This window comes from Microtus pennsylvanicus, chromosome 1, assembly GCF_037038515.1.
Source record: "Microtus pennsylvanicus isolate mMicPen1 chromosome 1, mMicPen1.hap1, whole genome shotgun sequence".
Taxonomy (NCBI): domain Eukaryota; kingdom Metazoa; phylum Chordata; class Mammalia; order Rodentia; family Cricetidae; genus Microtus; species Microtus pennsylvanicus.
This window is the reverse complement of record NC_134579.1, coordinates 153,545,006-153,558,451: the sequence shown is the minus strand read 5'-3', so window position 1 is coordinate 153,558,451 and position 13,446 is coordinate 153,545,006. Positions and strand designations below refer to the sequence as shown.

Sequence of the window (13,446 nt, the reverse complement as noted above, 5' to 3'; positions counted from 1 at the left end):
TCCTCCCCGCTCCATCCTGGTCTAGGAAGGTGAACATCCAAACTGGCTAGGCTCCCACAAAGCCAGAACATGAAGTAGGATCAAAACCCCGTGCCATTGTCCTTGGCTTCTCAGCAGCCCTCATTGTCCGCCATATTCAGAGAGTCCGGTTTTATCCCATGCTTTTTCAGTCACAGTCCAGCTGGCCTTGGTGAGCTCCCAATAGATCAGCCCCACTGTCTCCATGGGTGAGTGCACCCCTAGTGGTCCTGACTTCTTTGCTCATGTTCTCCCTCTTTCTGCTCCTCATTGGGACATGGGGAGCTCAGTCCGGTGCTCCAGTGTGGGTCTCTGTCTCTATCTCCATCCATCGCCAGATGAAGGTTCTATGGTGATATGCAAGATATTCATCAGTATGGCTATAGGATAGGATCATTTCAGGTTCCCTATCCTCAGCTGCCCCAGGAGCTAACTGGGGACATCGCCCTGGGCACCTGGGAGCACCTCTAGGTTCAGCAATGTTTCTAAGGATGTTTACCCCTAAGCCATTGAGTTACAGCGATGAGCTTCCTGCTATTGCTGGTTTGGCCTCCCCTGCTGAGGGCTATATATACTTGTGAGAAAGTGGAATAAAAGGCTTGTCTGCAGAACCTGAAGTTGAGTTGCGTGTTAATCCCGACATCCCTCACTCAGAAGAACGACAGTTGCCGTGCCGTGCTGGCGCGGCAAAGGAGTGCAGAAGGGCAAGGCCCACCAGAGCTCTGGTTGCCACACTCGAACTGGCCAGAGATCCCTTTAACTATAATATAACTAATATGATACAATATCACTGAATAAACAAAACAGTTAAATGCCATAACAAAGTATTTTATTAACGATCTTCCAACTGCGCATGCCCACAATGTGAACAACATTTCCCAGAGGCATCCGGGCAGTGTCAGGCCGATTTGCGTGCTGGGAGAGAATTGGTGTGGCTGTAATAAAGAGTTGAAAATATATGTGGTCAGAGTGCATTGTATACAACTATAAAATTCTCAAAGAATAAAGAAAAATGCTTAAAAGAATAATAGGCTTATTTACCTATTACCCCACCAACCCAAGCACTACGGACTATATGTCCCAGAGGTCTGTGCGTAGTGCACACCATGCAAGGTTGCATTCTGGGAGGTGCAATTTTTAAAGAGGTTCTGTCCGGTCGCCATCAGGGTTCAGCTTAAGGCATGCTTCTGGGGCTGGTGCAAAGAATGGGAGAGAAAAGTGGTCTCTGGATAGAAAATTGTATTCTCCCCAGATTAAATCTGGAATGGTCTTCTGCAGAGACTCTAAGTAAAGGAGAAGATCTTGAAAGACAAAAACCAAGCAAGATGTAATCCTGGAGAGATGGAATACTTGAGTCTCTAACTCAAAAAAAGAAGAAGAAAAGGAAGTAAGGAGATATACAGAGAGAGACAGAGAAGAAATGGAAGGAACGAGAAAATGGACTGGACTGGAGCAGCCTGGAGGGCTGAATCACAAACTGAATGATGAGACCCTACCGCATCCCAGGATGGACGTCTGCGCTGTGAATATCTGGTACACTCTGGCCTGTGGCTGTGTCTTGTTGCCTGATGAGAGCTCTCTCTGTGGAAAGATTGAGGTGAGGCTGTGGGAACATCTTTATAGTGAGCAACCATAAAGAGCAAGCACGTGTACTCTGGTGTGTCTCCTTAACTAGGAATTACTCTGTACCATGTCAACAGGTGTCAGCAGGTTGAGTTGGCTTCTTAAGTGAATGCAGGTGAGAGTTAGTTCTGTTATCTTTTACTCCCCTTTTTAAACAACTTTTTTTCCTTACTGAGAGTCTTATATGGGTAGAAACATTGCAATGATAGCCCAGAAAGCTCTTAAACATGCTGCCTCCCCGCTCCCCCGATTTTGTTAATAAGACAAGCAGAAGGCACTTATTATAATCCAATCTTTTTTTCCCCTTGAGATATATATTTTTCTCCACTACCCTCCCTTCTTCTACTCTCCCCTTTAACCCTCTCCTATTGCCCCATGCTCCCCCAATTTACTCAAGAGATCTTGTCATTTTCTATTTCCCATGTAGATTAGATCCATTTGTGTCTCTCTTAGGGTCCTCATTGTTATCTAGGTTCTCTGGGATTGTAATTGTGGGCTGGTTTTTCTTTGCTTTATGTCTAAAAGCCACTCATGAGTGAGTACATGTAATATTTGTCTTTCTGAGTCTGGGTTACCTCATTCAACATGTTTTCTAGATACGTCCATTTGCCTGCAAATTTCAAGATGTCATTTTTTTTCGGCTGTGTAGAACTCCATTGCATAATCCTTATCCATTCTTCAGCTGAGGGACATTTAGGTTGTTTACAGGTTCTGGCTATGACAAACAATGCTGCTATGAACATAGTTGAGCACATGTCCTTGTGGCACGATTGAGCATCCTTTGGGTATACACGCAAATGTGGTATTGCTGGGTCTTGAGGTAGGTGGTTTCCCAATTTTCTGAGCAATCACCATACTGATATCCAAAAGGGCTGTATCAGTTTGCACTCCCACAAGCAATAGCGCAGTGTTCCCTTTACCCCACAACCTCTCCAGCATAAATTGTTTTCAGTGTTTTTGATTTTAGTCATTCTTACAGGTGGAAGATGGAATCTCAGAGTTGTTCTGATTTGCATTTCTCTGATGACTAAGGATGTTGAACATTTCCTTAAATGTCTTTCAGCCATTTTAGATTCCTTTGTTGAGGGTTCTCTGGTTAGGACTGTACCCCATTCTTTATTCGATAATTTGTTCTTTTGATGACCAGTTTCTTGAGTTCTTTGTATATTTTGGAGATCAGTCCTTTCTCTGTCTAATGTCAGGTTTGTGAAGATCTTTTCCCATTCTGTAGGCTGTCGTTTTTTCTTGTTGACTGTGTCCTTTGCTTTACAGAAGCTTCTCAGTTTCAGAAGGTCCCATTTAATAATTGTTTCTCTCAGTGTCTATGCTACTGGGGTTATATTTAGGAAGTGATCTACTGTGTCAATGTGTTTAAGTGTACTTTCCACTTTCTCTTCTAAGGGGTTCAGTGTGGTTGGATGCCAATCTTTTCAATAATATATTTGTTCCTTTACAATTTAACAAATATTGATAATATTCTCCCCATTTTCTTCTTATCCCCTCCTTTCCAACAAGTCCCCTCAGCTATTTTCATATCTTCTTTTGTTTGGTTTTGTGGCACTTTGTGGGGGAGGCACTCGCTACATACAGTTATGATTGCTAGCATGGGAAGGGGGTTATTTACTCTGCAAGGGCAATTTAGCACTGGCTAGGGAATATAACAGGAACTGAGTGATAATGATCCTGTCTTAATGTATGTTTAAAATTCATGAGCTGAAGTTATAGTTCTGAGAGTAAAAAGCACTTTCATGTACCACACTTGTGCACATAATGCACACACAAAGCTCACCACTTAACGTGATTTTCCATAGAGTTTATCTATCATTGCCTCTCCGTTCCAGGACACCATGGAACACTGTGCTGTCATAGCTCTTACATCCCTCCTGACTATGATGCTGACTTCGTTTTCAATCGTCTCCACACTTTCTGAGGTGAAGTATTTTGTTGGCTGCTCCTCTGCAGGAATTTTTCTGCTATTTCTCATGAATTCACTGGGACGATAGGGATGAGGGAGGGATTACCTACGCTGCCATATTTATCACAACAGTATCTCAAAGTCCTCCCTGACTACTTGACAGCAATTTGAAGGACAGCCTGGAATACAGGAGACCCTTACCTCAAAAAAAGCTACAGAGAAACCCTGTCTCGAAAAAAAAAAAAAAAGAATTACAGAATGTATCATGTTACTGTTCTCAACAGTGACAGCTAGCATACTAATTTGTACAGTGCAGTTTAACTATCCCTTTGTTTTTGTTTTTCAAGACAACATTTCTCAGTGTTGCCTTAACTGTCCTCGAACTCACTCTGTAGACCAGGCTGGCCTCGAACAAACAAAATCTACCTGCCTCTGCCTCCAGAGTGCTAACATTAAAGGCATGCACCACCACCACCCGGCTTAACTTTCCCATTTTTAAAAGGCTTAAAAACAATCCTGTCTTGGAAAAAAAACAACAAAACAAAGGTCACAAGAGAAAATTATACTATGTATATTATTACCTGTACATTTATATTAAACTGAAGCAAAAATACCTTGAAATAGAAGCAATCCACTTGGCTGGCTTGGTGATCCATGCCTTTAACCCCAGCACTTGGGAGGCAAGGCAGGTGGCTCTCTGAGAATCCAAGGCCTTTGTGGTCTACGGAAACAGTTCCAGGACAGCCAGGACTGTTACACAGAGAAACTCTGTCTCAAAAGAAAGGAGGGAGGAAGGGAAGGACGGAGGGACAGAGACACAGAAGGGGGAATAAATAAACCATGGTCCATGGTTTAGGGAGAAAGCCTGGTATTCTGCTGAGTAGAGAATCATGGAGAGCCTTAAAACCTAGTCAGACACTCCAATGTGAGGCTGAAGATGCCCTCCTATAATTCTGGCAACCAGGAGACTGAGGCAGGAAGATTGAAATAAGGCTGAGTTTAGTGGTGTGTACCTTTAATCCCACCACTGGGGAAGGAGACAGATGAATTTTGTGAGTCTAAGGCTATCCTGGTCTACAGAGTGAGTTCCAGGACAGCCAGGGCTACACAGACAAACCCTGTCTGGGGAAAAAAAAATCTCTGTTGAGGCTGGGGATTAGAAAGATCTGTTAAAAGTCTTGCTGCTTTTGACTAGAACACAGGCTTGAGTCCCATTACCATGAACGCTCAAATCTGCCCATAACTTCAGTCTCAAACATGTTCAGGTACACATACATAGATACCAGCAAAACACCCACAAAAAGTTGATATCAAAGCCCTAATTATCAAAATAAAATAAATAAAAGGAATCCCGTACAGCACCACACCTACCACTCCCTACCTCCCCCATCCCTCACCACCCCTACTTCCCCCACCCCCATCCCCTCTACCTCCCCTATCCTCACCACCCCAACTTCTCCCACCTTACCCCACCCCCCACCCCCACCACCCCCCCACCCCCGTCGCCATTATTAGACCCAAGCACCTCTTTGTTAGGTTGCAAACACTCTTGAACTTGTTTTCGTGAATTGCATGCTGGGAATTACACTCGGGTTTCCAAGGATACACGCTAGCTTTTCCTAGAAGGTAGAGAGCAAACTGAAAAGAATATTTTCACATGCTGTAATGCCTGGTTACAGTGTTTGTGCATGAGCAGCACATTTTCTGGGTGAACACCTACAGAGGTTTATGGGTGTAGTCGCCAACTTTAGAGATGAATTTATCTGGGTTCGGTGCTGAGCACGTGCGTTGTATAGGCTCTGCGCATGTGTCGTACATGCAGTGCGCATGCGTCGTACAGGCACAGTGCGTGGGTTTACATTCACTGCGCATGCACAAACCTGTCCCCACCGCAAACCTGATCCGTAATTATGACTCTTTTATTGTCACACTGAATAAGCACAGCTATTACTGGCTAGACCAGAGCTCAGAAGTTTGAAGTGGGTCTCACTGGGATAAGCTAAAATGTTAAGGCTGCCCTCTTAGAAACTCTGCAAGGTGTCTTACCCCCTACCTTGCCAACTTCTAGAAGTTCAGTGAGTTCAAGGCCAACCAGGTCTACAAGAGGTCTTTTCAGGACAGGCTCCAAAGCTACAGAGAAAACCTGTCTCAAGAAACAAAAAAAGAAAGAAAGAATGTGTTCATTTTTTTTTATTTTTATTTTATATTCGTTGGTGTTTTGCCTGTAAAACGTCTGTGTGAGGGCATCAGATGCCCTGGAACTGGAGTCACAGACAACCCATGTGTTGCCATGTGGGTGCTGGGCATTGAACCAGGATCCTCTAGAAGAGCAGTCAACACTCTTAACCAATGAGCCATCTCTCCAGCCCCCAGATAGGAAGATATGAACATTATTATTAAAAGTTTTTGTTATATGTATTTAGTTCAGTGTGTGTGTGTGTGTGTGTGTGTGTGTGTGTGTGTGTGTGTGTGTGTGTGTTGGCACAGGCATGATGCACATGTGGAGGACAGAGGACAACTTGCAGGACTCAATTCGCTGTTCCACCGTACGGGTCTCAAGGATGGAAGTCAGGTAGCCAGGCTTGGCAGAAAGTACCATTACCCACTGAACCATGCAGCCAGACCCCAAATATGGACATTTTTTTTTTGAGTCACTCATCCTGTCTACCTCAGTCCCATACATTCAGACTCTCCTTCGTGGTTTTAGGGTCCCAGCTGTCATATAATCTGTCCCTCCCTTACTAATCTGGTTTTTTTATAATTAAAAATGCCTTTGAGGTTTAAATTCCTTAGTGAGAAAAATACAAATCTGTGATCAACAGAAAAAAAAAACTGAGGACTCTAAGCAACTTATAAAGAATATCAGGCAAGGTCAGCTAGTACAACCCTAGTTCTGAGTCCAGGTTGTGGGGGAAACTGGAGCAAGAGAATCACAAATTCAAGGACGGCCTGTACAACTTAAAAGAGATCCTATATCAAAAAGTGAAAAAAATGGGGGGGCTAGGCTGGATGCTGAGGCTGGCTAGTCAAAATTACCTGTTATATTACCATCCGCAATCATTCCTTCATTTCCTATATATTTATATTCATGCTTGTGTTTCTGGAGTCTTAATTCCTTCTAATTAATTATAGAAATAAATTTAAAAAAGACTATAAACCAGTGGTTCTCAACCTGTGGATTGTGACCTCTTTGTTAAGCCTCTATTTCTAAAAATATGTACATTGCAATTCATAAAAGAAGCAAAATTACAATTATAAAGTAGCAACAAAAATAATTTTATGGTTGGCGGTCACCACAACATGAGGAACTGTATTAAAGGGTCACAGTACTAGGAAGGTTGAGAACCACTGCTCTAAATTGTAGTATATGAAGGAATCATGGGTCACTAGATGATTCGGCTAATAAAGTCATTTGCTGCTAAGCCTGATAACCCAGATTCTATCAGCTGGACCCACATGGTGGTAGCAAAGAAACACTTCTTGCAAATTCTCCAGTGACCGACCACCACATACCCACGTGCACGTTCACACATACACATAAATGATTTTTAAAACTGTTAAGTAGCTGGACAGTGGTGGAGCATGTCTTTAATCCCAGCATTCAGAAGGCAGAGGCAGGTAGATCTCTGTGAGTTCAAGGCCAGCCTGGTCTACAGAGTAACTTCCAGGACAGGGAAAAAACTATTAAGTGCAAAATATCTTTTTCCTTTAAAGGAACCCATGTCAATTAGAGGTCACAGTAAGGTGAGAGCTTGTGGTGAAAATAGCTGTACCATACCCATGAATTCTGTCTTACCTGGAGAACATCATATTTAACCTTATAGCACAAGAGACTTACTTCTTTCCCAGAACCAGATGGTAATCCCTGGCCTGACACCTTATAAATCAAAGCTAGAAATCACATGGCCTTGATCACATATGCAGGCTACAAATCAAACAGTAGTCTTGAGACATATAAATAAGAAGACAGTGATTTATAAAGTTTCTATCTGTTTTGTTTTGTTTTGTTTTGTTTTTGTTTTTCAAGACAGGGTCCTTCTGTAGCTTTGGAGCCTGTCATCGAACTAGCTTTTGTAGACCAGGCTGGCCTCGAACTCACAAAGATGTGCCTGCCTCCGCCTCCCGAGTGCTGGGATAAAGGCATGCACCACCACTACCCAGCAAGTTCCCATCTCTGAAATCAGACAGAACACACTATTGAAGCTCTTGCCAACGTTCTCCCAATGTAACATCTTCCCAGAGGAATTCACAAAACTAGATTCTTGACGCAGAGGTACATCTCCGGCTCTCTAATTTCCTCATGCACCTTGGGGGGGGGGGGAGGTAGGAAGAATCTTTATCACCATAAATTTCTACACTGGTGTATTCAGAAATACTTACAACGCATGTAGCCCAGCCTCCACGACTCCACTCTTGCAGTTGAGTCGCTGGACTCTTTCTGGAATAAAAGTACCCCCACACCTAGAGTGAAAGAGATGAAATGTTACCCATGGACCAAAGCCTGGTAGACATGGTTCACCCAGACAAGTGCCTAAAAGGACCTTGTCTTGGGCTCAGTTTGCGTTATCATCTTACTCATACCCCCCAGGCTAATTTACATGTCAGGATTAGCGAGACTGAGTGGGGACTGCGTGAATGCATGTCCGCTGAAGCAGAGTGTATCAGAAGGCAGAGTAGGAGCTAAGCATTGTCTCCAGTCTGAGGTGGTGAGATGATCAATTTCAGAGGCTGGTCTAGTTTGGCTCTCACGGTCTGCTCCTGGCTGAGGTCCACACCCACAGCTTGATACCTGCAACTTTAAGCACTTTTTGTGTTCCATTAGCCAAGTTTTTCAAGAAGTGCTACAGGCTTGTGTGCCATACCCTCGGAGGTGCCCTGAGTCCTTTGGGAGCAATGGAGGATAGTCAGACACGATCTCAAAGGGGAGTAACGACATACATACATACATGTATAACAAAATCTAAACTGGAAGTACACGTGGCAGAATTTTTGTCGAGTAGATGGCTGTTTCTTGGCAGTTTGGCCAATGTCATCTTAAAAGTCCTATTGAAATTTGAACACATTTCAAGTTAATTCTGTGTGAGGGTAGGAAAGGCTTCTACTCAGCCTGGGGGGAAAAAGTGCACACCACAACTAGCAAATTATCAGTCCCCTCTCCTGGGTGGAGTGTCAGTAAAGTCCACGTTTAGGTGTTTAAATGGAGAGGAAGGACTCCTGAGTTTGTCAACATGTGGGCCTTGGGTCCCTGCTTGGTTTGTTCTGGGCACACTGCAGACATGCTTTGCTAGCTTGCTGGGTCAGTGTTGGCAACCACCAAATTTCTTTGCAACAGTTCTTCCAGGGCAGTTTTTCCAGATGCGTTGTTCCATAAGCTTGCCAAACTAGTCTGGGACCGGTCATCTCAGAAATGACTATTTTCCTTTCTGTGTTCATCAACTCCTGCTTTTCAATAAACCTCTTCATCAGTTGTTCTTTTTCCTCTGGTTTCTATGAGGAGAGCTCTGGGAGCATGCAGAGTGTAAACATACCTTGGAGGGGTAGGAAGGGAGGGGACTGCAGGACTGTGTCTGCACTGAGGGCAGCATGTTTGGCTGTCTAATCTGCTAATCGGTTTTCCACTCACTCTACCTTGACTCTCTGTGCGATCCTGCCAGTGCACCACAGCCACAGCTGGGGGCCCAGATAGCTTCTAGGACCTATAGGATTTGGTCTTGGTTTTTAACTTCTTTCTCCCATGAGGTCTCCTGATATAAGGGGCTACTCCTATTGTTGTAAACTTCAACTCCCATCCATAAAAGGTTCTATATCTGAATCAGGGAGCAGCTCATCCTTTAAGTCTGACTGTATAGAAAAAGTCTCCTTTATAATTTCTCTGAAATCATGGAAGGACTCTCCCACTTCAGGGAAGTGTATGGCTGGTTTTAGGGCCTGGTACCATAGCTGTAATCTTGGACGAGGGGAGTGCCTGGCATTTCCCTCAATGGCACATCGAAAAGGGGATCTTCCCAGCCACCCAGCTGGCCAAAGTCTTGTGAGCATCCCCATGTAGTTGTTGAGTCTGGCAGAGCTGGCTGGCCTGCTTAGGTGGGTGAGTATTGTGTCCAGATAGATGCCACTGGAAAGGCAGGAGAAAGTGGTCTTTCTACTGCCTTGGAGCTGTGTGGTGCTGGCAGTTGGAGCTGGTAAGGAGGTGGCATCACAGGCAAAATTTCACCCTCTGAGGAAGCTGATAGGGGTGTTGCTTTGATGTCTTCAAGCTTAAAAATCTTTGCAGCCAATGTGGTCTGGGCTGGTAGTGAAGCCATAGCAGAGGGTCTCAGGGAAAGAAACAGCATGGGACATGGTCTGAGTGACCAGGTATTCCCATACAGATCCCTCCAACTCTATTAATCAGATTCAAATCCAGAGTACCTTCAGGGGGCCAGAGCCAACATCAACAGAAGGCCAATCAATTTCACAGTCTTTAATTTGAAGAATTTTATCTTTTTCCCATAGTCAGCAGTAAATCCTCTTTTAAAATTGTTTAGCATGGTTTGTTGGACTGTGCAGGTCTCGCACTGGGACTGTAGAGACCCCGTGATGACAAGAGTTCCCCAACCAGGAGTTTGGGAGGTTAGATGTGCCTAGCCCTGTGTGGTAAGTAGGGTGGGATGGTGAGGACGATTTTCTCTCTCAAACGGGGGTCCCTCTGGCCAACCCCCTCACAGCAACCTAAGAGGTCGTACCTAGGGTCACATGGATGTCCCCTTGCTTATTCACCTCTATTCAGGTGAAATGACCTTAGCAGAACTGAAGGTTGGCATTCAATCTGATCCTGTAGCCACAGAGCCGTAGGACCATTACAAGCATTCACACATTCGTTCAGTAGTTATACATTCCCATTTTAAAGCCCTAGTCCATTTTTCTGGGAACCAATCTACCGTTCCCTTGAAGACTAATGCCACTTTTGTATCTCATCGAGGCTTTACATACAGTTTTCCACAGGGTAACCAAACCTGTGCTGGCTCCTGTCACCTACCTCTCTAAGGATCCTTACCAGGACATCCAGCTTAGTTCCATCTTCCACTCCAGTCCTGAATCTCACAGTCCCCTTGTCCGCTGGACAGGAGCCCAGGAGTCCTGTCGGGGGCTCACATGTTCCAGTTTCAGAGAGGCTGGGAAGTGGCAGCCTCTCTTGACCAACTGGAGACCTTCAGAAGTGCCATGGAAATCTATGGAATAGGCACTGCCACACCAATGAGAGTGGAAGAGACGAGATGTCACTGGCAGACCTGTAACATGCGGGGGTCGGCTTTTTGGGGTTTCTGTCCCGCCCTGCACCCCACAGCCGGCAAGCCCCAAAGAAAACCATGCAGAGATCTCCATAAGTTATAAAAACTGATTGGCCTATTAGCTCAAGCTTATTAGCTCTTGTAGCTTATATTAAGCCATAATTCTTACCTATGTTAGCCAAGTGGCTTGGTACCTTTCTCAGCCGGGCAGATTATATTTTGCTTCTCGGTGGTCTGGGCAGGAATGAGGGAAGAATTTCCTTCTTCCCAGAATCCTCCTGTTTTCCCTGCCCTGCCTCTACTTCCTGTCTGGTTTTCCCACCTATGCTTCCTGCCTGGCCAATCAGCGTTTATTTAAAATATGATTGACAGAATACAGACAATTCTCCCGCACCACAGACCAAAGCCAGGATCTCTCCTGAAAGTCTCCGATCCCAGATCCAGTCTGCATTCTCCTTTTATACTCAAAACCAACTACTATATTCTTGAACTTTCCACTAATAGACAGCCATTGTTGGACTAGCTGGACCACAGCCTGGAATCTATGTTAATAAATACTAATGTATATACATGTGTGATTTTATAGAATTATATATAAATATATATTCTATATTTAATATATAGAATTATATATATATTCTATCAGTTCTATTACTCTAGAGAACTCTATTGAAGTAAGGTCACCTGTGGTCCAGGCATGCCTGATGCCCTGAGAGGTCAGAAAAGTGCACTGAACCCAGGGAATAGAGTTAGACAGTTGTACGCTGCCATGTGGGTGCTGGGGATCAAACCTCAGTCCTCTGCAAGAGGAACATGTGTTCTTACTTATCCATCTCTCCACACCCTGAAATCTACTTTTAAGCTCCACAAAGGCCCTAATATCTCATCTATATCCTCTTCTTTCCCCCAGCCAGCTGAAAAAGAAGCAGCTCAAAATAGAAGTTTCCAAATGTTAAGGTAAGTTGCCATTTGTTATTAAAGATCTCATTTCTATGAGGTAAACCTGTTTCCTTTCTCCCTTAATTGCAGTTAGCCCTGAGATTGCTCCCCCAAAGATGTGTTGGGGGCACACAGCATGCTCTCCACTGACCAGCCTTCCCCCAGTGCTATGCCCAGACTCATGTGGAGAACTGTCCAAGTCCTCCCTCAGGCTCTGCTTGTCTAAGAATCCAGTGGTGCAGGAAAAGGCCTCGACATTAATTTTAGCACCAGTTCCTACATGAAGGTGAATTTGTGATTTTTTTTTGTAACTTAAAAGTTGCTGTTTTTTATGTGTATATGTGTGTCTATGTGTTTAAGCCACATGTCTGCATGGTTTCACAGAGACCAGAAGAGAGATTGATCCCCAAGAGGCAAACACACAGGTAGTTGTGAGCCATCTGACATGGGTGCCTGGAATCCAATCTGAATCCTCCAAAAGAGGCAGAAATACTCTTAGACACTGAGCCATCTCTCCAGCCTGTAATTACTTTTTTTTAATGTACCTTTTTTTAAAATCTTTTTTTTAAAAAAAGATTTATTTATTTATTAAGTATACAGTGTTCTGCCTGTATGCATTCCTGCAGGCCAGAAGAAGGCACCAGATCTCATTACAGATGGCTGTGAGCCACCATGTGGTTGCTGGGAATTGAACTCAGGACCTTTGGAAGAGCAGGCAATGCTCTTAGCCACTGAGCCATCTCTCCAGCCCTGTAATTACTTTTTTAAAATAGCATTAGTACTGGAGGCTGGAGAGATGGCTCAGTAGTTAACAGTACTGGTTACCCTCCAGACAGCCTGTGTTCAATTCCCAGCACCTGCACAGCAGCTCATCGCTGCCTGTGATTGCAGCTCCAGGAATTCCAACACCTTCACATAGGCACACATAAAAAAAATACCAAGGCACAAAAAATAAAAATTAAAATGTATTGTCATTAGTACTTAAAAAAATTAACTGGGGGCTAGAGAGATGGCTCAGAGGTTAAGAGCACTGGCTGCTCTTTCAGAGGTCCTGAGTTCAATTCCCAGGAACCATATCGTGGCTCACAACCATCTATGAGATCTGGTGCCCTCTTCTGGCAGGCAGGCATACATGCAGGCAGAACATTTTATACATAATAAATAAATAAATAAATTTTTTAAATTCTGCTTTTAAAAAAATTAACTGAGCTAGGAATATAGGTCAGATATTTATCTCAAACTCAGAAAGTTCTACTATCAGTGTCCAGAAATGAGACGGAAAAGTTGGCAAATGTGTTCTATTGCTGAGGAGAGACACCATGACCAAGGTAACACAAAGAAGAAAACATTTAATTAGGGGCTTGCTTACAGTTTCAGAAGGTTGATGCATCATCATCATGGCAGGGAACGTGATGACAAGCAAGCAGGCATGGTGCTGGAGTAACAGCTGAGGGCTGTGTTATATCCTGATCCACAGACAGCGGGCAGAGGCTGAGGCGGAGACACACCTCCTCCAACAGGGGCACACTGTCTAATGCTTCCCTAACTATGCCACTCCCTGGCATCTAAGCATGCAGATATTCCAAGTCAGTGTTGTCGCTGTCATTCAATCGCCACACTGGTAATTCCAGAGCCCCAGAAGTAGAGGGGGGAAGAGCAAGAGTTCAAGTTAGCCAAGCA

The 13,446-nt window shown here is 44.1% G+C and overlaps 1 protein-coding gene and 1 pseudogene across 1 annotated transcript in view; one reads left to right on the top strand and one right to left on the bottom strand.

Moving 5' to 3' along the window:
• The window catches only part of LOC142858887 (vomeronasal type-2 receptor 116-like), a 35,266-nt pseudogene that overhangs the window by 18,584 nt on the left and 3,236 nt on the right, over positions 1 to 13,446 (bottom strand).
• Znf331 (zinc finger protein 331) overlaps positions 1,177 to 13,446 on the top strand; it is a 28,571-nt gene continuing 16,301 nt past the window's right edge. Inside the window, exons 1-4 of the mRNA XM_075942903.1 lie at positions 1,177 to 1,615; positions 3,483 to 3,572; positions 11,738 to 11,784; positions 11,857 to 12,052. The gene's annotated coding sequence lies outside the window, so the exon portion shown is untranslated. The remainder of the gene's footprint in view (positions 1,616 to 3,482; positions 3,573 to 11,737; positions 11,785 to 11,856; positions 12,053 to 13,446) is intronic.